Source organism: Microcaecilia unicolor, chromosome 2, assembly GCF_901765095.1.
Source record: "Microcaecilia unicolor chromosome 2, aMicUni1.1, whole genome shotgun sequence".
Classification (NCBI taxonomy): Eukaryota; Metazoa; Chordata; class Amphibia; order Gymnophiona; family Siphonopidae; genus Microcaecilia; species Microcaecilia unicolor.
In genome coordinates this window covers 395,250,621-395,274,542 of record NC_044032.1, presented here as the reverse complement: position 1 = coordinate 395,274,542, position 23,922 = coordinate 395,250,621, and the positions used below count along the sequence as shown (strand labels likewise).

Sequence of the window (23,922 nt, the reverse complement as noted above, 5' to 3'; positions counted from 1 at the left end):
TCAAGAGTGATGGAAATGAAGAAAGAAGCAGCATGGAAGGGCAAATATTTATTTATTTACTTATTTAAAACTTGGGGCTCCTTTTACTAAGTGGCAGTAAGCCCAATGCGGGCTTACCGCTCGCTATTTAGGAAGTACCGCCGGACTAATGCAGCAGCCCAGCGGTACTTCCCCCCCCCCCCCCATGCTACACAAATGGGTGGCGGTAAGGGCTCCCCGTCGAAATGGCCACGCGGCAAGTGTTTTACTAGTCACCTGCAACAACAAGTGAAGAGTCCAGTATAAATACGTAATCAGATAATCAATAGGATGTATTCAAAATTCCAATCTTCCTTTATTTTCAAACATGCTCTTCTTTTTATGTAACAAACAATTGTTGAGCACTTAGCTATGGCTTGTCACCTGGTCATTTCCTGAAGGAAAGCGAGACAGGCCCTTTTACCAGCTGCAGTAAAAGGGGGCCTCGGTGCGCATGTAAAACATGCGCCAACGCCAACGCAGGCCCCTTTTTGCCGCAGCTTGGTAAAAAGGGGCCTTGATTATGTGCCTTTTGATCATGATCTCCCCTGATTTTCAAAAGGATTTAACCAGCCAGGAATGGCACCTGGCCGGTTAAATACCCCATAACCTGCTGTCCATGAATTTTCAGCAGGACATGGCCAGCCATGACCCACTGATAACTCATGGCTAGCGGCTATCTGGTTATATGGCGTGATATAACTAGCTATCTGCCCATTTTCAGTGTGAGTTTGGCAGCCATGTTTGGCCACATGAATACCTGGAATAGCTTTGGTCAGTTAAAACTTAACCTGCCAGCGCTGAATATTGGCTTGGTCAGTTAAGTTTGAACTGGCCAAAAATAAACTGGATATTCAATGCCACTCACTGGAAAAGGGCCAGCATCGAATATCCAGGCTCAGTGCCAACTGCAGGAATTAACCGTGCTAACTCCTGCGGTCTGAATATTGGGCCCAATGCCGGGTCGTTTCCAGTAACCAGCATTGAATATCCAGGTTATTAAAATGGAGTGGAGGAGTGGCCTATGGGAGTGGAGGAGTGGCCTAATGGTTAGAGCACTAGTCTTGACCTCTAGAGATGGCCAGTTCAAATCCCACCATTGCTCCTTTTGATCTTGGGCAAATCACTTAACCCTACAATACCACAGGTACAAAATTAGATTGTGAGCCCTCCAGGGACAGAAAAAATGCCTGGTATACCTGAATGTAACTCATCTTGAGCTACTACTGAAAAGGAGTGACCAAAATCCAAATTAATAATTTTTAGCCAGTTTAAAGTTAGCCGGCTAGGTTGATATTAGAAGATAGCCAGTTACCTTTAAACAGGCTAAAGATAGATCAGTTATTTAAGTGGCCCAATGTAGCCGCTTAAAATAGCTGGATATGGAATGAATATTCGGGGATAGCTGGCTATATTGTGCAATATAGCCAGTTATCTCCAAGGACCTAACCGGGAATATTCATTGGGGGATAACCGGCTATCCCCTGCTGAATATCGCCAGATAGCCAGTTAAGTGCCACCACTTAGGCGGAAATGTTTATCGCGCGGATGTTTTAGGCGCCATATATAGAATCTGGCCCATGGTGACATGGAGAGGCATTTTCGAAAGAAACATCTAAATCAGAATTTGGACGTTTTACAAAGATGTCCAAATTCCGAACAGGAAAGAAGGTCATTTTCAAAAAAGATGGACGTCCATCTTTTTTATTCGAAAATAGCATGGACGTCCTGTGATTTGGATGTCTTTATTTTTTGGCCATTTTTGAGAAAAAAAAAACGTCCAAATGTAAAATGTCCAAAATCAAGCCATTGGGACATAGGAGGAGCCAGCATTTTTAGTAGACTGGTCCCACTGACATCACAGGAACGCAATAGGGCACCTTTAAGGGTTACTACAGTGAACTTCATAAAATGCTCCCAGGTACACATCTGACCATTGCTGCCTTATCTTGTCTGCTGAGCCCCCCAAAACCCACCCAAAACCCACTACCCCTGTCTGTACACCACTAAGCCCTTATGGGTGAAGGGGGCACCTATATGTGGGTACATTGGGTTTCTGGTGAGTTTTGGAGGACTCGCAGTTTCCTCCACAATTGTAACAGGTAGGGAGAAGTAGGAGGCTGGGTTCACCTGTCTGCAGTGCACTGCACCCACTACTAGACTACTCCAGGGACCTGCATGCTGCTGTAATGGACCTGGGTATGGCATCTGAGGCTAGCATAGAGGCTGGCAAGTAATGTTCTTCAACACACGTTTTGTGGGTGGGTGGGGGTTAGTGACCACTGGGGGAGTAAGGGGAGGTCATCCCTGATTCCCTCCAGTGGTCATCTGGTCATTTGGGGCACCTTTTTGTGCCTTATTTGTAATAAAAACAGGTCTAGCTCAAAACGTCAAAGTTTTAGTGCTGGACATTTTTGCTTTGTTCCATTATGGCTGAAAGACGTCCAAGTCTTAGGAACGCCCAAGTCCCGCCTTGAACACACTCCTGGTACGCCCCCTTGAGATTTGGACATCCTTCTGACGGACTTCGGAGAAAGACGTCCAAAATGAGGTTTCGATTATACCGATTTGGACATTTCTGTGAAACGGACGTCCAAATGCTGACATGTCACTTTTTGGACGCCCATCTCTTTCAAAAATGAGCCTGAATGTCATTGTTGATGGTAGTTAAAACGATTATATTGGAACATCCAGTGATGAATATCTTTTTAAAAGGAGTCAGCTTTATTGTTGTTTATAAGATGATGTTTTATAAGGTTTGTATTTGTTTGTTTTTTTTTGTTGATTTAATGTGAATGTTTTAATTGTAAGCTGCCTAGAACATTATGGATTGTGTGGGTAATAAATATTTAAATAAATAAGCATGTAATTGCACAATAGCAGCCAAGTGCACTACTGCCATTTACAAGCACATGATGGCAAGACAGGTTTACGCACAGGAGGGGAAGGCCTTCAAATTTACACATGTAACTTATAGACTGCAGTACTTAGGTGTTAACATTTACACTAGCTGGCGTAAGTGCTTGTATCTAAGCGCATTCAAATGCATATATCCAGTTACACTAGGATTTTTAAAGGAAAGAATATGCTGATGTTCCTTGATGCTTAGTATAGAGTGAGAAGAATTGAACTTAACCTTTTCCCTGAATAAGAAAAATGAAACCTGGCTATGTTGGCAGAGGTTCTGACTGTTTTTGAAATTTGAAGCTAAGTAGCTTTATTTTTTTTCCTGCAATGTTATTTAAACAAAAAATTCTTGAAAAATTATTTTGGATCAATGACGATCCACACTTGGCTGCTTAAGATAAGTTGATTCTGCAGTACCTGTGTTGATATATTTGAAGATCCATATTATCAAAATCATATGTTTGCAAATTAGTTAAAGATATGTGAGTTGTGTATGCTGCTGGGAATAATTTGGGGCATGTTTTAAGGTCCCTGAACCTCAAAAAATTTTGTCCTATCTATTTCCTTTATAGAATTCACCATCTCTGGGAAAAGGTGACTAAAGCAGCAGATTCAAAATGTTGAGAATGGCCAATTTGTCGTGTCAAGGGTTTCTAAGCAGTCTGAAAAAGTTACTAATTTGAACTAATGTAACTTTTTCCGGTCGATATTCAAAGCAATTTAGCAGGCTGCTGACCGGTTAAATGGCTTGGTCAGGGCTAGCCGCTAATTTTCAGCAGCATTTGACCAGCTAAGTCCTGCTGAAATTCACAGTTAGCGCCTAACTCAAAGCTGGCTATGTTGGGGGAGTTCTGGCAGCTGGGACCACAAAAAAGTCTATCATGTTTTCATGCAGTACCCAATGGCCACTCGAGTACTGAATATCGACTTAAGTGCTTATTTTCAAAAGAGAAGGACGCCCATCTTTTGACAGAAATCACAAGATGGGCGTCCTTCTCAAAGGGTCGCCCAAATCGGTATAATCGAAAGGTGATTTTGGGCGTCCCCAACTGCTTTCCATCACGGAGATGACCAAAGTTCCCAGGGGCATGTCGGAGGCGTAGCGAAGGCGGGACTGGGGCGTACTTAACACATGGGCGTCCTCGACCCATAATCGAAAAAAGAAGGGCATCCCTGATGAGCATTTGGACGACTTTACTTGGTCCTTTTTTTGTTACGACCAAGCCACGAAAAAGGTGCCCAAACTAACCACATGACCACCGGAGGGAATCGGGGATGACCTCCCCTTACTCCCCCAGTGGTCACTAACACCACCCCCACCCTCAAAAAACAACTTTAAAAATATTTTTTGCCAGCCTCAAATGTCATACTCAGGTCTATCGCAGCAGTATGCAGGTCCCTGGAGCAGTTTTAGTGGATGCAGTGCACTTCATACAGGTGAACTCAGGACCATCCCCCCCACCTGTTACACTTGTGGTGGTAAATGTGAGCCCTTCAAAACTCACCAGAAACCCACTGTACCCACATCTAGGTGCCCCCCTTCATCCATAAGGGCTATGGTAGTGGTGTACAGTTGTGGGTAGTGAGTTATGGGGGGCTCAGCACACACGGTAAGGGAGCTATGTACCTGGGAGCATTTTATGAAGTCCACTGCAGTGTCCCCTAGGGTGCCTGGTTGGTGTCCTGGCATGTCAGGGGGACCAGTGCACTATGAATGCTGGCTCCTCCCATGACCAAAGGGCTTGGATTTGGTCATTTCTGAGATGGGTGTTCTCAGTTTCCATTATCGTCGAAAATCAGAAACGACCAAGTCTAAGGACGACCATCTCTAAGGCTGACCTAAATTTCCAGATTTGGGCATCCTCAACCGTATTATCGAAACGAAAGATGGGCGTCCATCTTGTTTCGATAATATGGGTTTCCCCGCCCCTTCACGTTCTCAGAAAAACTTGGGCACCCCTTTTGATTATGCCCCTCCACGTGTTTGCCGGCTTAAAAATAACCAGATATTCAAAGCCAAAGCCCAGACAGTGCCTGGCTTTGAATATCCAGGAATAACTCTGTTGGCGGTGGGCAAAATGCTCAGTGCTGCTGGTTGACTGTCAGGCCCTTTATTCACATAAAAGGATGGGGTTTCAACTGTTTTATTACAAATTGTTTGCTCTAACAGAACTCATTGAAATCTTGATTTTTGTTTCTGGTGACTTTACTCACCTTTTCCCAGAGATGACCATATTGGCCCAGATTCTATATATGGTGCTTTAAATATCCATGTGGAAAACAATTCCGGCTAAGCATATTCTATACATTCAGGCAAAGTATACAGAATATGTTTAGTTGATATCCTAGCGCCTAAATCTACATGCCTCCATTTACACCAATTAAAATATGATGTAAATCCTGCTGCGTAGATTTAGGCACAGAGGGCCATATTCTATAATAATGGGTGTAAAGTTTGGAATGCCCCCAAAAAACCCATTTCCCCACCCATTGCCATGACCCTTTTAAACTGCACAATTTAGAATTTAGGCACACTACGTTACTGAATACACTTAGCCAGTTATGCGCATAAATTCTAATTATTGCCAATTAGCGCTCATCAATGCTTGTTAAGTGCTGTTATCAATGCTGATTAGCTTTTCAAGCCAATTAAGTTACGTGCATTGTTATGAAATACACTTATTTGACGCTGAATGCTAGGCGCGCAATATGGAATCCGGCAGACTATGGGCTGGATTCAGTAAATAGTGCTCAAAATTCAGCAATGAAAACAATCGGCACTCAACAGTATACTATAACAGGTGTTCTGGAATTGGTGCCTTTATGGAACAGCATGTAGCGCTGGGATCCACGCTCAGCTTTGGGGGCAATGAATTACACCAACTGAAACCAGGTGTCAATCCTGGCACACAAGCTGAGTGCAGATCTGCACTATTCTATAACACTGCACACATTTTAAGGGTATACCCCTAACCCACCATGCCCCTCCCATGGCTAAGCCCCCTTCGAAGATCCACACAGAAACACTTAGGCGCTGTTCTATGAATGGGCAAGTAAGTCTGTTTCCATGAGGATCTGTGCAGAAACAGGAAGCGGCATCAAAGGGCGTATCACAGGGAAGTCCCCCGAAGCCCTGAAGCAGCCTGTTTTAATCGCTGCTAGTATTGCCACCTGCACGCAATCAAGTCAATTTGGAGAATGGACCGCGGGGAGAGGGAATTAAGAGGGTTAGACAATCACTGGCTCTGGGGTGAGGGGAAGGAATAGACAGGGAGAGGTGCTGCTGGACCAGGGAGAGGGGGTGGAAGTGACAGTCAGGGGGAGATGCTGCTGGACCTGGGAAGGGGGAGGGTGGAAGGTACATAGAGGGAGAGGTACTGCTGGATCCAGGGAGAGAGGTGAAAATGATGGAAAGGAAGAGGTGCTGCTGGACCCAGGAAGGGGAGAAGGAGGTAGAAGGGACAGATAGGAAGAGGTGCTGGTGGACCTGGGATAGGGAGAAAGGGATAGACAGGGAGAGATACTGCTCTAACCGTGGAGGGGAAGGAGGAAGGAATGGACAGATGGAAAGGAAGAAGTGTTGCTGGACCCAAGGGGGGAGAACAAAGAAAGGAGGATGGGATAAACAGGGAGAGGTGCTTCTGGACCCAGTGGGGGGAGGAGGAGGAATGGATGGACAGGGATAGGAGCTGGAGCCAGGGCAAGGGAGATGAAGAGAAGCTGGACCAGCAGTGGGGGAGTGGATGGGGGAGAGGGAGAGATGCTGGATGGGAGAGAACTGGATCGGGGGGGAAATGCTGGTCTATGAGGGGGTAAACAGGAAGACATACTGGCCCCAGTGGGGGTGAGAGGAAGGGAAGAGGGGAGTGATACAGGATACAGAGAAGAGATGCTTGACATGGAGGGAGCATAGAGGCAGTGCTGGACGAAGAGGGAGTAGGAACACAGGAAGAATTCTGGACATATGGGGGAGATAGCGGCACAGAGGGACAATGCTGATCTCAGGGGGAGGGATAGGGACAAAGGGGCAAATGCTGGACAGAGCAAGATAGGGACACAGATGGAAGATGCTGAATATAGGGGGAGGCTAGGGACAGGGACACAGAGTAGAGATGGAACAGGGACACAGAGGAGAGATGCTAGACATGGGGAGAGAAAGATAGGGACAGGGATACAGAGGAGAGGCTGGATGGATAGGGAAGCAGATGGAAGATGGATGGTGAACAAGAAGAGAGAAGAAATATTTTAATAGACAGGAGACCCTAGAAAGAGTGAAAAAACAAAGAAAAGCAGGAAAGAGACACTGAGATTGAAGCAAATGATAAAGTACTCAGACCTCCTAATGTATTAATTTGGAATACATCAGCTGTGGGAGGTGTGCATCTCTGATATCTTGTATTTCAGTTTCTGTTTCTCTAGTTTTGTAAGTGGGTGTGTAGTACTGCTTACCTGCAGATTTATGCTGACCTTTCTTTCTAACGTCAGACTATTATGGACTCAGGATCTGCCACAGCCCTGCCCGGGCCCCATCCATATTAGCCTCCCCAAACAGCAGAACTACCGACCGCCTATGCAATTATTGGTCTTCAATCTGACTCTTTGGAATGGGCCAACCTTGGCATCTCTATACTCTTTCCTCCCTTCCCTTCTCAAGCAGCTTCCTCCCCTCCCTCCCCCCCCCTCCAGCCCTGTTGCTTCCAGCTAAAAAAATAAAAAATAAACAGTATGAGTGTTCAGCTGCTATCTAGGCTGCACAGTTGATGGCTCTGCCGATCCGGCCTCTTCTGACATGGGCCTCCTATTTTTAAAGTGCAGAACCAGCAGAGCCATCAGCATCGTGACCTAGACAATGGCTCCACACCTTTATACTGCATTTGTTTCAGGAAACAGTTTGATTGGCAGGTGGCTAAGGAAGCTATACTGGCGGCCTTGGAGGGGGGGGGGGGGGGAGAGAGAGAAGCCATCCATAAAAGTTTGCCTAGGGCACCATAGGTGGTTATAGCAGTCCTGGGGGTAAGAGTAAACAGAAGAATATGCAAAAACCTGTTGCATCACTACCCAGTGCAGTACTATCAATGTTCTTGTGGAGCCCTAAGGAAATAGTCTTTACTAGAGCTGGCTTCTGGCTACACCCCAAACACAGTGTTACCATTCCAAAGACAGTCCATCACAGGCTTGCTTTCAGCCTGCACACCCGACATATGAGTCTTAAAGGTAATTGCAGAAACTTCCTACCTTGATTGTCTTTCCCACATAGACTCTAGAGATGTAAGCTTGAGGGCCACTCTGCTTCCCTGAACCTCCCCCAGGTACAACAACCCAGCCATCTTCTTGGGGGGATTCCTTCTCTCACAGTCTTCCTCCAGGAGACCTCTATGTTTGGGGCCTTGCTCCTGGAGACCTCTTGCCTCAGGGCCTCTCTGAACTACTCTTTCTCGCGGCATTTAACCACCTCCCTGCCTGAGTCCCACCTCTCTGGCTCAGTCTCTGGCTCCATGAGCTAGCGCCACCTGCAATATCAATGAGGGAGTGTTCTGAGGGAAGTCTGCCACTATACCACTCACTCCCTCACAAACGCCAAGGGCAGTAATTTAAAAGATGCCATCACTACCACTGCTGACAATTGGACTTGCATGACAGTACTGCAAATTATACCAAACATCACATGACGTGGCACATACAAATCAAAGAGCTGGATAATATTTGAACCCATGTGAAAATTTTGGTATTATCTTCAAAGAGATAATACTAAATAAGCAGTCTTCTTCAGAAAGGGGAATGTTTTACATCCATATAATACCTTCTCTCACATCAGTGGTGAAGATTGGCTCTGAAAGACATCAGCTTGAACATTTCTGCCAAAGCCTAAAATAAAAATAACCAGCTCAATGACCAAAACCACTCTCTGCTCACTTTTAACCTAGGTCTAAGTTTGACAATGCTTGCAGAATCTTTCTACAATAACAGAGAAACATATGAACTAATATTTAAACACCACAGTCAGGATTTAAATTAATCACAGATATTCAGCACCACTATTCAGATTTCGTGAGGTGCTAAATATATAGGCAGAGTGAGCTGCATTATTGCTATCTAAATAACGGTGATATTCAAGTCCACCATCTGAGCTAGTTATCTGTATAAATGCAAGAAGGTCTTTTTGCTGCCTAAAATTTATCTAAAAAGCGGACAATATCACCACTGTCCAGCCAGTCCCAGAAATGCCCACATTTCACCTGAGCATTATAAGAGCAGTTCAATAAACCATGTGCTAAAACTGATGCATGTGTTACGCATGAAAATGTTTAGAGCACTAGCACTTATGAATGTCTGTGCACACAGACCTGTGTAAACGCTAAATTGCGATCTGTTAAGGTTTTGTATCGAAATAATCCATGGTATACTGAATCGTTAGCTCTTCAGAAAAGGACTTGTAGAAGAATTGAAAGGCAGTGGAGAAAGACTAGGGAAGAGTCTTACTATAATCTTTCTTTGGCGTGAAAATATCAGGAATTATAAAGGAACAGTTTCGTTGGCCGTTATTTTTTATGATTTACAGGTACAGCAGGCAGGAAATTCTTCTAAAGAGTTATTTTCAATTTTTAACAAAATAAGAACCCTGTTTAATAAGGTGCACTAGCGGTTTTAGCGCACGCTGAAAATTAGCGTGTGCTAACACCCATAGGAATATATGGGTGTCTCTAGCATTAGCGTACGCTAAAAATGCTAGTGCGCCTACAGCACGGCTTAGTAAACAGAGTCCTCACTGATGTACATACTGCTAGCTTTTCATCTCAAGATATACAATCATCTGTGGATAGCTTAGCTCTTTCAGTCTAAAGTGCAGAAAATTAGGCAGAGCTTTCATACTGGGCCTGATGCATGTTTAAGTTTTAGTTCTGGAGTTTTTGGAACTCTTGATGAAGTCCCTGCAGGTAGATCTTGGATTTCTTTCTCTATTACCTCAAATATAAGTCAATTCATGCATCTAGCTTCTCCTATATCTGCATGCAACTTTGGAATGCATTACCAATTTTCTATAAAAGCAACGCACAATTTGGTAGCCTTCCGGAAACTATTAAAGACTAACCTATTCAAAGAGACTTATCATTTGGACCCGTCTCAATGAACTATCATCACAACTTTACCAGAGCAAGCTAACATTGAACACTTTTTATTTGTTTACTTTAATGTCATTGATATCATTGAATGTTATACTTTATCCTTGTTCTCAAATATCGGAAATGAATGTATATCTACTCATACCACATTCTCTGTACCTTAAACACAATAATATTCTGTATTTACTACTACTACTACTACTATTTAGCATTTCTATAGCGCTACAAGGCATACGCAGCGCTGCACAAACATAGAAGAAAGACAGTCCCTGCTCAAAGAGCTTACAATCTAATAGACAAAAAATAAATAAAGTAAGCACATCAAATCAATTAATGTGATCGGGAAGGAAGAGAGGAGGGTAGGTGGAGGCGAGTGGTTACGAGTCAAAAGCAATGTTAAAGAGGTGGGCTTTCAGTCTAGATTTAAAGGTGGCCAAGGATGGGGCAAGACGTAGGGGCTCAGGAAGTTTATTCCAGGCGTAGGGTGCAGCGAGACAGAAGGCGCGAAGTCTGGAGTTGGCAGTAGTGGAGAAGGGAACAGATAAGAAGGATTTATCCATGGAGCGGAGTGCACGGGAAGGGGTGTAGGGAAGGACGAGTGTGGAGAGATACTGGGGAGCAGCAGAGTGAATACATTTATAGGTTAGTAGAAGAAGTTTGAACAGGATGCGAAAACGGATAGGGAGCCAGTGAAGGGTCTTGAGGAGAGGGGTAGTATGAGTAAAGCGACCCTGGCGGAAGATGAGACGGGCAGCAGAGTTTTGAACCGACTGGAGAGGGGAGAGGTGACTAAGTGGGAGGCCAGCAAGAAGCAGATTGCAGTAGTCTAAACGAGAGGTGACAAGGGTGTGGATGAGGGTTTTGGTAGAGTGCTTGGAAAGAAAGGGGCGGATTTTACGGATGTTGTAAAGAAAGAAACGACAGGTCTTGGCGGTCTGCTGGATATGAGCAGAGAAGGAGAGAGAAGAGTCAAAGATGACCCCAAGGTTTCGAGCTGAGGAGACAGGGAGAATGAGAGAGCCATCAACAGAAATAGAAAACGGGGGGAGCGGGGAGGTGGGTTTGGGGGGGAAAATGAGAAGCTCGGTTTTGGTCATATTTAATTTCAAGTGGCGTTGAGAGATCCAGGCAGCAATGTCAGACAAGCACGCTGAAACTTTGGTTTGGATGCAAGGTGAGATATCAGGGGTAGAAAGGTAGATTTGGGAGTCATCAGCATAGAGGTGGTAGGAAAAGCCATGGGATGAGATTAATGAACCAAGGGAAGAAGTGTAGATAGAAAAGAGGAGGGGACCAAGAACAGAACCCTGAGGTACGCCGACAGGCAGAGGGATAGAGGTAGAAGAGGATCCACCAGAGTGAACACTAAAGGTGCGGAGGGAGAGGTAGGAAGAGAACCAGGAAAGGACAGAGTCCTGGAATCCAAGTGAGGACAGGGTATCGAGAAGTATGCTGTGATCGACAGTGTCAAAAGCAGCGGAAAGATCAAGAAGAATGAGGATGGAATATTGACCTCTGGATTTAGCCAGTAATAGGTCATTGGAGACTTTACTAAGCGCAGTTTCGGTTGAGTGGAGAGGGCGATAATGGCGATCGCCATTGCGGCATGATGTAAGCCACATTGAGCCTGCAAAGAGGTGGTAAAATGTGGGATACAAATGCAGCAAAATAAATAAAATAAATAAATAAATATTATTTCTATAGAGGTTGTTACAAAATTTCTAAATAATCTTTCTAGGAAATTTTGCAATTTAGATCATTGTCCATCATACCTGTTGAAATCAGTTCTCTTGAACTTGGTAATTTCGTTAACTGAGTTAATGAGACCATTTTGTGGGGAGGAAATTTACCCTGACTCTATTTCTGGTATTGTTCTTAATCGTATTCCGAAGTCTACTAATACAGACGTATCTATCGTGAATAATTATCGACCTGTTGCGGACATTCCATGGGTTGCCAAACTCTTGGAATTCCTGGTATATCGACGATTTCATGAATTCATTTTTTCTAATGGTTGTTTCCACTTTACACAACATGGTTTCCATCCTTTACACAGCACCGAGACTTTGCTTCTTTTTTTGACAGTAGAGGTGAAGGACATTTTGAGCAACAGAGATCAAGCCGATTTGTTGCAGTTCAAAGTTTCCACAGCCTTTGATGCAATTGACCACTCTTTATTGCTTCATAGGCTTGCAGAACTGGGTATTGGTGGAAAAGTGTTAAAATGGTTTACAGAATTTTTTTGGTTGATAAGAATGGTGCTTTTTATAATCCCTGGCTGCCTGGTTGTGGTGTCCCTCAGGGGTCACCGTTGTCCCCTTTGTTATTTAATGTTTATATGAGGCCACTTGGTACCTGGATATCTTCTCTCAAAAATCAAATATTAACTTATGTGGATGATATATTTTACTTTGTCCTGCATTACATACTTCTGAGCAGACTTTATCAATGTTATCAGAAAACATTTATTTGATTCCTGGGCTAGTGCAAACTTATTAGAGTTGAATAGACAAAAACTAGTATTGTTTGGTTTGAGGACTATGATTCTCTGCCTCAAAAATCTTTACAATTAGTTACAGGTGAAATTTTGCAGATAACAAAAAAGTCTCAAGCATAATTTTAGATTCAAGCTTATCCTTTGATAATCATATTGCTGCTTTGGTTTTAAAAAATCTATTTTCAATTATGAGCAATTCGGTTCAGTTTAAGCATGGAAAGTTTTTGAAGTATTACTTAGGATGTCCTTTTACCATATACTGATTATTGCAACTCTTTATATGGGGGTTTAACATCAAAGTTATTACGAAGATTACAGCTGCTTCAGAATACGGCTGCTAGATTGATTCTGAGACTCAATAAATTTCAAAGAGCGACTTCTCTTTTCAAAAGGTTGCACTGGCTTCCTGTCCACTTGTTTATTAAGTTTAAAATAGCCTGTATGGTTTTTAAAACTTTGCTGGGACAAAATTCAGTCTATCTAAATATTTGACCTTATTGCCTGCTGGACAAGCTTCTTGTTCTATACATTCTAATGCTTTGTTGTTTCCTAATTTCTGTGGAGTTAGGTTTAAACGCTATCTAAAAAATTCTTTTCAGTATGTAACGGTAAAAATTTGGAATAATATTCCATATCAGGTTAGATCTATTTGGTTTTATTTGTCTTTTAGAAAAGAGTTGAGGGGGCGTGTCAAGATGGCGACCTGAGCGTTTGTGTTGATCGCTCGTGTCGGATCTGCTGGCGATTCCTTACCTTTTTGATCTTCAAAATGCCTCATACAAAAAGAAAGGGGATAGTGAAAGGCCAAACGCCAGTGGCCCGAACTTCCTCCCCATCTCAGCAGACGATAGAGCGATTCACCACGCTCATTCCAACAATAAAGGCGTCCGATTCCGAGTTGAGGACTGAAGGAGGAGCCTTGGTCCTCTCGGACCTAGAAACATCTTTATCGCCGCCAAATAATCGACCTCCATGTCCAGCGTTTCAAGAACAGAGTGCGGAGATTCAGACCCATACGGAAGTCGTTCAGGGTCAAATCTCTCATGGCGTCGACTCGATCCAGAACGCTGAGGGAACAACATTGGAAGGAAATCCTCCCATGGAGATTACTCTTCAAGCGATTTGGGAGGCATTGCAAGGATTGAATCAGTCTGTTTTGAACTCAGCTCGGGAGACCTCTCGGCTAGTGAGTAAGATTGATTCATTAACATGTTCTTTTGAAAAGACCAAGCAGGAATCAGGGTTGCAAATGCAACAAATTCAACAAGAAGTTAAAACCTTAAAAACAATAACTGAATCTTTGACTGTAGATAAAATTACCATACATAAGAAAATAGAACAATTTGAAAACTTTAATAGACGACTGAATTTGAGACTGTTAAATTTCCCCTGGTTAAAAAACATGAGTTCTACCGAAATGTTTAAAAAATATTTACAAGATGTTTTGCTGTTTCCGGCTTCAGCTATACCCCCTTTAAATAAAACGTATTATTTACCGATACCTGTGCAAGCTGAACCTGGGGATAGCGATGATAGATTGGATCACCTGAAGAGACTACCACTAGATCAACATACTACACAAGAACCTTTAGATATTTCTTTGATATTGGAAACATCATTTTCTGAAATAGAACAGCGCAGAACTCTTTTGGTGTCTTTCGTTTTCGAGCAGGACTTAAATTCAGTATTGAAGTTATATTTTAGAAATTCTTTGAAAATTTTTTGTGGTCAGAGGATTTGGGTATATCCTGATGTCTGTAAAACAACTCAAGATAGGAGGAAAAAATTCCTGGCTTTTCGAGAGGAAACCCGAGCTTTGGGGGCAACATTTTTGCTTGCATATCCTTGTAAATGCCTGATTAAATATATGGGTATAAAATATATATTTTATGACCCAGAACATCTTAAAGCTTTTTTAGAAATGAAAAAGCTAACTGTTAAACCTAAAGAGTAATAAGAATGTTATTATACTGATTATTAGAGATTTAATGGGAATGTTAGGTTAGGCCATATACAGCATTGTTTTGTTTTGTTTTTTTTTCTTCTTGGATCTCCTATTGTCCTGATCACTCCCCCTCTTTAGTATAATTCTGGTTGTGGTCTAAAGAATTGTATAATTTGATATATGAAAATTTTGTATATGAAGATTTCATTAGTAATATGTATTCAAAGATATGCAATGTGTTACAGAAACATGTTAATCGTGTAAAAATATATGAAAAGTTAAATAAAAAAATAAAAAAAAAAAAAGAAAAGAGTTGAAGGTTTTATGGTTCTCAAATATAGGTTCAGTTTAAATTAAATTGTATTGTTATTGATTTATAATTCCATCTGATTAAGACGTTTCTTTTCTTGTATTCCAGAATGAATCCTATGGAGATATAGCGGAATATAAGTTATGAATGGAATGGAATTTTGCAAATAGCCACTTTACTTACATAGGGTTTATTTGCAAGAGGGTGTACACAGGGGCAGGGCATAGACAGAGTTTGCAATTAGATGCATATCTTAAAGAATGCTATATAATACTAATATTTTATAATGGAACCTAGGCTCCTACTGCTGACAGTGCGATTAGAGACGTCCCTACCACTTTTTAAGAAACAACGGAAAGCTTATCTTTTATCCCCTAGTGGCAAGCCCTGGTGGTCTAGTGGGATTCCTTCTCTCCATTCCCCCCATAGCCCTCCACATATAAACATTGGAGGCAGGAGGACCACCTGCCTCTGGCCAGGCCAGAACAAAATGACGGCACCCAGTCCCTGCCTGGTGCTATGGGTCTCGGTGGCAGTGGGCTACCAAAGAACATAATTTTCTCCAAGAAATATCCATTATCAGCTCCTGGCCCTGCCCCCTTCGTATATATAAAACTGCAGCTGAAATGAACCCAAATAATTTGCCATGGGTTGCATCAGGGTTGTGGGGAGGGGTTCTTTATTTGCAGGGTGTCTACCTTATTGCACATTTTGGTATTATCTTCAGAGAGATAAACTTTTTCCCACCAGCCCTTCCACAATATCGCTTGTAAAAATGTTGAAAAGAACCAGATCAAAGACGAATCCCTGTGGCATATCACCTTTTTCCTCAGAGTGAACTCCATTTACCACTCTCTGTTGTCACCCCACCTTCTAACCCAGTCACTTTAAGACCAATACAAATGGCTCAAATACAGCAAAGCGTTGTTGGACTGCTTTGGAACCATGTACCATTCATTATGATTCACACATGATAATTTTACAAATGAGATTTAATAAATTATGATAAAGTATTTCAGAATGCCAGGTGACCTGTAAATACCCTGACATCATCTTGCTCACTTTACAGACACAAGCAGAGAAGGAAGTATGATTGGTACATAGGCTAGTACTCTACAACTTCCATCAGCAGTGGATTTTATTATATTGAGAAACGTTTTTTGTCTGTTTTGTTAAGAATCTGGTCCTTATGCCCTGAAGCTATGATTTGGAGATCATGAAACACTGGCCATTGTTGAAGGACCTAAGACTCAGAAGATGAGCTTTCTCTGCAGATTAGATAGATAGATAGATAGATAGATAGATAGATAGATAGATAGATAGATAGATAGATAGATAGATAGATAGATAGATAGAAGTGTAAAAATTTTCAGAGTGGTGGTGGAAGTTATGTTTTCTAAGGAGGTTTTTTATGCCTATGATTGGAACAGATAAGCATAATGAAGGCTTACAATTCCTCTGAAGCTTTTACCTCCTTGAACAAAACCTTTTATATTTCCTTTTCACATTAATAGGTATTCAAGCTACAGAACATTAGAATTATATAGATTATTATTCCCCCAGTCCTCTATTGTTTGAGAGTTTATACTACCCTGAATATAGTACATATTAAACAGTTGTAAGGGTCCTTCGTAGTTCCTGTGCCATCTATTTGGATCAATGTTTTCACACTAGAAATCTCTTGAGTGAATATTTAGACTCAGCTATTAAAGTTTCTTTTAAACACTGATCAATGCTATACCCGAATATTCAGTGCTGGCTGGTATCTGGAAATAGGTACTGAATATCCGATATTCCACTGAGGTCTGCCATTATTTGGATAACAGAGATATTCAATGCCGATATGCAGATAATTACCTGGATCACTTAGAACAGCTTTTCTGTTGTCCTAATTTACACAGGTATCTGGATATTAGCTCTGAGTATTGCGGCCTCTGCCTACTCCAGATAATCCCAGGGTGGTCTGCAATGATTTTCAGCAACATTATGCATATGCCTCCAGATTCTATATAGCGTGCCTAGAGATCTACACTAAAATCCAAGCATATTCTATAACAACGCACGTAACGTAAGTTGCTTAACAAACTAATCAGCGTTGATAACAGCTCTTAACAAGCAATAATGAGCACTAATTGGCAATAATTAGAATTTACATGCACAACAAGCTAAGTGCATTCTGTAATGAACTGCGCCTAAATTCTAATGCATACAGTTCAATAGGGGTGTGGTTATGGGCAGGGAAATGGGCATTTCATGGGCATTCTGAAATTTACATACATAGTTATAGAATAATGCCCAGTATGCCTAAATCTACGTGCTGGGATGTACACCACATTTTCATTGGTGTAAACGGAGGTACGTAGTTTTAGGCGCTAAGATATCAACTAAGCATATTCTAAATACCGCACCTAAATCTAGGCACCACTTATAGAATACACTTAGTTGGAAACTGATTTCTACGCCGATTGTTTTTTTAGGCACCATAAATAGAAGCTCCCCCCATACTCCCTAATTCTATAAACTTGTGTGCTCAAATTTACAACTAGTGCAGAAATTTGCATGTGCAAGTCATTGGCTATAATTGGCACCAATTAAGTGTTCCCCGCATAACTGCCCTTAGTCATTATTCTTTAAGTTATAGACTCAAATTCCAGAATGCACAACTTCAAAGTGGTGTGGACCTGGGAGTAGCATGGGCTGGTCAGGGGCATGTCAAGCGGTTATGTATGTGAGTTCTAGAATGCTATCATTTATGCACCTAACTATGCTATGCTCAGTTAGGCCTGAGCATTTACACCAGCCATGGAGCTAGCTTAAGTGCTCGTGACTAAAGTTAAGTGTGTAAATGTAGACATATACTACTATTCCATAGTGGCAATTGTGAATTTGCACCTAGATGTTGGCAACCTTTTGAGAGTTTAATAATGCCACAGAAAATGACTGATTGGCCCTAGTCAGCGGCATTTATCCAATTTGCAGGCTCTGCTACACAAATGACTTCTTTTAAATATTGTGTCACTCATCATCAACCCATATTTGGAATAAATGTGTGCAGCATACAAATATTGACTATGCCATATGTCTAACCTAAAAAAGGGTGTCACCATGTTTAACAATAACTTATACAGGCTGATGCTCAGAACTCCAACGGTAAAGCCAACAGTGCAGAACCCATACCGCCGGAACAGCACAGAAAACTAGCTCGCCAATGCTCAAAGGAAATGGTATTCAAATTATATGCACGCTGTAAAAGCAAAAGCAAGGGGGGAACATGCTTGGTGCATGCGAAGAAGAGTTTTGTGGTAAGATGTTGTGTGCATGAAGCAGGCAAACCTGAAAGCAAAACGCACATTAGCGCCTGTTTCTGTGCCTTTAAGTATAAGCTTTTCAATTTTTTTTATTTGGAAAGCTTATATTTAAGTGCAGGAAAGAGGCGCCAATGTGTACTTTCACATTCAGGTTTGCTCAGGCTCGCCCACATTTATTGCTTAGTACTGGCGCTTACAGGCTTCCAAAGGCTTTCTTCCACTTCCAAAAGAAATTAAAACCATCAGATTTTAAAGAAAAAATCATGAGAAATCCTCACTTCAAACACCCTAATGATTGCTCCAAGCTGGTGTTGGGTTTTCAGCTGTAAGGGTGTTTTTTTTTTTATTTTGCTCACACCTTTTTCAGTAGTAGCTCAAGGTGAGTTACATTCAGGTACACTGGATATTTCTCTGTCCTAGGAGGACTCACAATCTAAGTTTGTACCTGAGGCAATGCACGGTTAAGTGACTTGCCCAAGATCACAAGGAGCAGCAGTGGGATTTGAACTGGCCACCTCTGGATTGCAAGACTGGTGCTCTAACCACTAGGCCACTCCTTTGTTTTGTGTGATGATCTTTGTACATTGGGAGGGAATAGGAAATGACCTCATTAACATCCATTTGACTACATTTGCATGCTATTTGCGCTAATCTTTGACGCACATATTGTCTCCCGTGCTAGACCCCTCTGAGCATTCTGTGCTCACTAATGCAGGTGCTAGTCGCCTCTAGTGCTGGCGTTACGTTTTGAGCATCGGCCCAATAGTGCACAGATGTCCTGTAAACTGAGGTGGAAAAATGTGAAACTACAATTAAGAGCTTATTTACTGAGCTGCATTCGCTGCTTATCAAGGGAATTACCAGGCACTATTAATTAGTGTGGTTAATGCAGTGTTTTAACAGCATGTGGTAAATCCCATGTTAAACTGCTAATGCAGAAGGGCACCTGGAGTGGGAAAGATTGCACCTTACTGTTAACACTGAAGTCAGTAGCGTGAGATAACATTTTTCTCCATGTTGTTAACTGCATAGAAAAATGCTAGGAATACCCCACAACAGTGTTAACTGTTTGTAGTAACCAAGCATTAATTTTTGCAATTATCACACTGCAAAACCTTAGCTCAATTTAGTAATTTGCTTTGGTTCGGGATTATTAGACCCGACAGACAGACGATGGCTTGGTTCATACTGTGGGGGAAGAAAAGCAGAGTTTGTCATGCTGCGCAGTTAAAACTGAAGAATGCGCTGTCTACCCGAGAGTATATCGCTTTTACCCGGGTTGCTGATCCGGTTTAGCGGGGCGGCTAAGTTCATTACTTGTTCTATTTTTTTTTCAGGCCCTGGTTATCACCTCCCAACCCACTGATAGGCTCGGAGCCTTTTTATTTAACAACGAAACCATAACCTGCAATGAACATTATATAACTCTTCTCCTCTCGATTCTATTATTTGTCTGTAACACATACATCTCATTCTCTACCACATCACTCTGTATCTGTTTCATCACCGGAGGCGGCTTATGCCTCATGGTGCTATGTAAGCCACATTGAGCCTGCAAATAGGTGGGAAAATGTGGGGTACAAATGCAACAAATAAATAAAATAATTAAAGCCCTTAATACAGTATGGGGGGAATTCAGTAAATGACAGCCAAGTTTAGGCACCGGAAAGATCCGTGCTAAACTAGTCTTCCATTAAGGGAGCTCCGTGGTGAGCACACTTTAGAGAATTTTAGCTTAGTGCAGATTTTGCCCCTAACTTTGGGTGCCAGCATTTGCCCCTGCCAAAACCTGGTATAAATGCTGGTGCATAATTTTTAAGTAGTCAGTATATAACTTATTGAGAGTGGGAGCCTCAATGTTACAGATTCACTCAAACGCTCAACACTCATACAGCTACAAAGCACCCGTACTGCCTTGTGGAGCGGACAACGTTCGGCGTCCAGGTCCACACCCTGATTCAGCTGGGGCTTAATGCCTAGCGAAACATGGTCCATGTAGGTAGCTGATCTGGATATCAGATATAAGCTAAGATGACTTTAATATTTAATCCAAATAAGTTTGCTACTAAAAGCACTTGGTTACAATGATAAAATATTTACTTAAAAACGTGATAAAAGAATTGTGATCGATGAGGAGGGAGGCGAGTCATGAGCAGATTGCTCATGTGAAAAGAGTCACCGCTGAAGTCATGGGTACTTTGCAGCTGTATGGGTGTTGAGCATTTGAATGAATCGGTACCTAATTATTGACAGCTGAATACACAAGTGACAGTATTCTATAACATTGTGCCTAACTATGGAATGCACTACCAAAAGCCACAAAAACAATACACGACATAACTAATTTCCGAAAATTACTAAAAACCAACCTGTTCAATAAAGCATACCATAATGATCCATCCTAAATACTAGACAACAAAACTCATACCAGAACTGGGCAAAACGGAACTTTCTATTCTTGAATGCCTAAATTACTCTGTCACGATTGAACTTTAACGCATTACCATTTTATTTCTCATCACAAAAATGAATTCTTTTTACTTGATTGCCTAATCTACACTCTGTCATCTATGAACCTTAATGCAATATAACACTGTATTTCTCATTCCGGAAATGGCGATCGCCATTACGGAACAATGTAAGCCACATTGAGCCTGCAAATAGGTGGGAAAATGTGGGATACAAATGCAACAAATAATAATAATAACTTCTAGGAATGCCCCTGATCTGAACAAGCCCCTCCTGTGGCCACGCCCCTTTTGAGTCACATGCTATATAATGTAGGCATGGATGTTATAGAACAGCTCCTAGGGCACATGCATGTGCACATTCATTTATGTCAATTATTGATTGTTGACACCTCATTAACTCATTCATTTGAGTGTGCATCTGCCCTAGGCACCTAAATTTGGGCACTCAACCTCAGGCAACCTATATATGGGTTCACTGAAACCTGAATGTACTTAAATACAGACGAAAACAGAAGGACATGTGATTAGTGGAAGACTTTGATGTGACAACAGTAAAGAGAATCAATTGATGACAGCTTAGGCAGTATGTTCAAATGTGTTCACCTGTTCATCTACTTGGGCACTGGTTGGAAAAAAACAGCCTTGCAAGAAGATTTACTTAAAAATCAATTGGGTCAGCTTGCAATGGTCAGAAATTAGAACTCCGGAATATGATCCCTCAACATCTCAGACTGGTACAAACATCTGTTCAAATTGCATGCCTATACCTGATTTCCTTTTTCAACCAAGTTGGATGTAAGACAGGATCGCGAAGCATATCTCCATTGTACTTCCCCCTCCTCCCCTCCCCCCTCCCCCCAGAAGTGTAGCCAGGTTTTGACATCTGGGGGAGCAGACCTTTTGTAAAAAATGTGCCGGTACAAAGCTGCAGACCCAATTTGCATAGGTGCCATTTCATTCAAAATCCATTTGGGGGAGCGGCTGCTCCCCTTGCACCCCACCTAGCTATGCCTCTGCTCCCCCCACCCCATGTCCTATCATACTTTGTAGTTCTAAGCTCTGTCCCCCCACTGATACTGTTGTCTGCACATTTCCCTTAAACCATTTTTAAAGTGTAAGCTGCTCAGACATATTTATTAATGGGCGGGATAGTTCTTTAATAAACTTGGATATCTTACCCTGCAAACTGACACGCTGAAGAAATATGAAGATGTGATTGCTCCCATTCATCAAATGCATTCAATTTAGGAATTAATGGGGAAGGTATTTTAGAAAAAGACTGAGTATTCCTCTTGTTTATGTAACAATCATTTTGCGGGTTTTTTAAAAAAGTTTTTACTGGAAAAATCCCACAGTGAAGCAGTTGTTTAACATACGGCTTTCACCGTTCCGAATAGTCAACAGAGTTTAAGAGCTATTTAGGCCCTGGAAGTTGGGTTAGAGGAAAGATTTGCTCTAAGGGAAAGACAGCTTAAGCAGAAAATTAATTATACTCAGAGGGTTAGAGAAGAGGTTTAAACAGTCTGAAAAAATTACATCAGATGGATCAACAACTGGGCAAGGACAGTGTAATTCCATAAAGTGCATGCCTACATTCATACACCGATTATGAGTGTAAATAATTAGAATAATGGCACCTAGGTGCATAAATACCAGAATTCTGTCTACACGCTATTCTGTAACCAGTGTGGGCTGGGCTTGCACTTATGCTCACAACTTATAGAACAATATGAGATCTTTATTAAGGGGTCCTTTTACTAAGCCGCAGTAAAAAGTGGCCTGTGGTAGTGTAGCATAGGCGTAGTTTGACTGTTTCATTTGGGGGGGCAAAGGATGGGCGGAGCATATTAGTATATTAGGTGCTGCGTTCGGCACCTAACCCTTACCGTTCAGTGAATGCAGACTGCCTCAATTTGACTGCCCCTATCGGACCGACCGTTCACTTGTCTATTAGATTGTAAGCTCTTTGAGCAGGGACTGTCTCTCTTTGTTAAATTGTACAGCGCTGCGTAACCCTAGTAGCACTCTAGAAATGTTAAGTAGTAGTAGTAGTAGTATTACTACTACTACTACTACTATTTAGCATTTCTATAGCGCTACAAGGCATACGCAGCGCTGCACAAACATAGAAGAAAGATAGTCCCTGCTCAAAGAGCTTACAATCTAATAGACAAAAAATAAATAAAGTAAGCAAATTAAATCAATTAATGTGAATGGGAAGGAAGAGAGGAGGGTAGGTGGAGGCGAGTGGTTACAAGTGGTTACGAGTCAAAAGCAATGTTAAAGAGGTGGGCTTTCAGTCTAGATTTAAAGGTGGCCAAGGATGGGGCAAGACGTAGGGGCTCAGGAAGTTTATTCCAGGCGTAGGGTGCAGCGAGACAGAAGGCGCGAAGTCTGGAGTTGGCAGTAGTGGAGAAGGGAACAGATAAGAAGGATTTATCCATGGAGCGGAGTGCACGGGAAGGGGTGTAGGGAAGGACGAGTGTGGAGAGATACTGGGGAGCAGCAGAGTGAATACATTTATAGGTTAGTAGAAGAAGTTTGAACAGGATGCGAAAATGGATAGGGAGCCAGTGAAGGGTCTTGAGGAGAGGGGTAGTATGAGTAAAGCGACCCTGGCGGAAGATGAGACGGGCAGCAGAGTTTTGAACCGACTGGAGAGGGGAAAGGTGACTAAGTGGGAGGCCAGCAAGAAGCAGATTGCAGTAGTCTAAACGAGAGGTGACAAGGGTGTGGATGAGGGTTTTGGTAGAGTGCTCGGAAAAAAAGGGGCGGATTTTACGGATGTTGTAAAGAAAGAAACGACAGGTCTTGGCGGTCTGCTGGATATGAGCAGAGAAGGAGAGAGAAGAGTCAAAGATGACCCCAAGGTTTCGAGCTGAGGAGACAGGGAGAATGAGAGAGCCATCAACAGAAATAGAAAACGGGGGAAGCGGGGAGGTGGGTTTGGGGGGGAAAATGAGAAGCTCGGTTTTGGTCATATTTAATTTCAGGTGGCGTTGAGACATCCAGGCAGCAATGTCAGACAAGCACGCTGAAACTTTGGTTTGGATGCAAGGTGAGATATCAGGGGTAGAAAGGTAGATTTGGGAGTCATCAGCATAGAAATGGTAGGAAAAGCCATGGGATGAGATTAATGAACCAAGGGAAGAAGTGTAGATAGAAAAGAGGAGGGGACCAAGAACAGAACCCTGAGGTACGCCGACAGGCAGAGGGATAGAAGTAGAAGAGGATCCACCAGAGTGAACACTAAAGGTGCGGAGGGAGAGGTAGGAAGAGAACCAGGAAAGGACAGAGCCCTGGAATCCAAGTGAGGACAGGGTATCGAGAAGTATGCTGTGATCG

General features: G+C 42.3%; 1 protein-coding gene across 1 annotated transcript in view; it reads right to left on the bottom strand.

Moving 5' to 3' along the window:
* The window catches only part of ARHGAP24 (Rho GTPase activating protein 24), a 912,569-nt gene that overhangs the window by 830,355 nt on the left and 58,292 nt on the right, over positions 1 to 23,922 (bottom strand). The gene's annotated exons all lie outside the window — the stretch shown is intronic.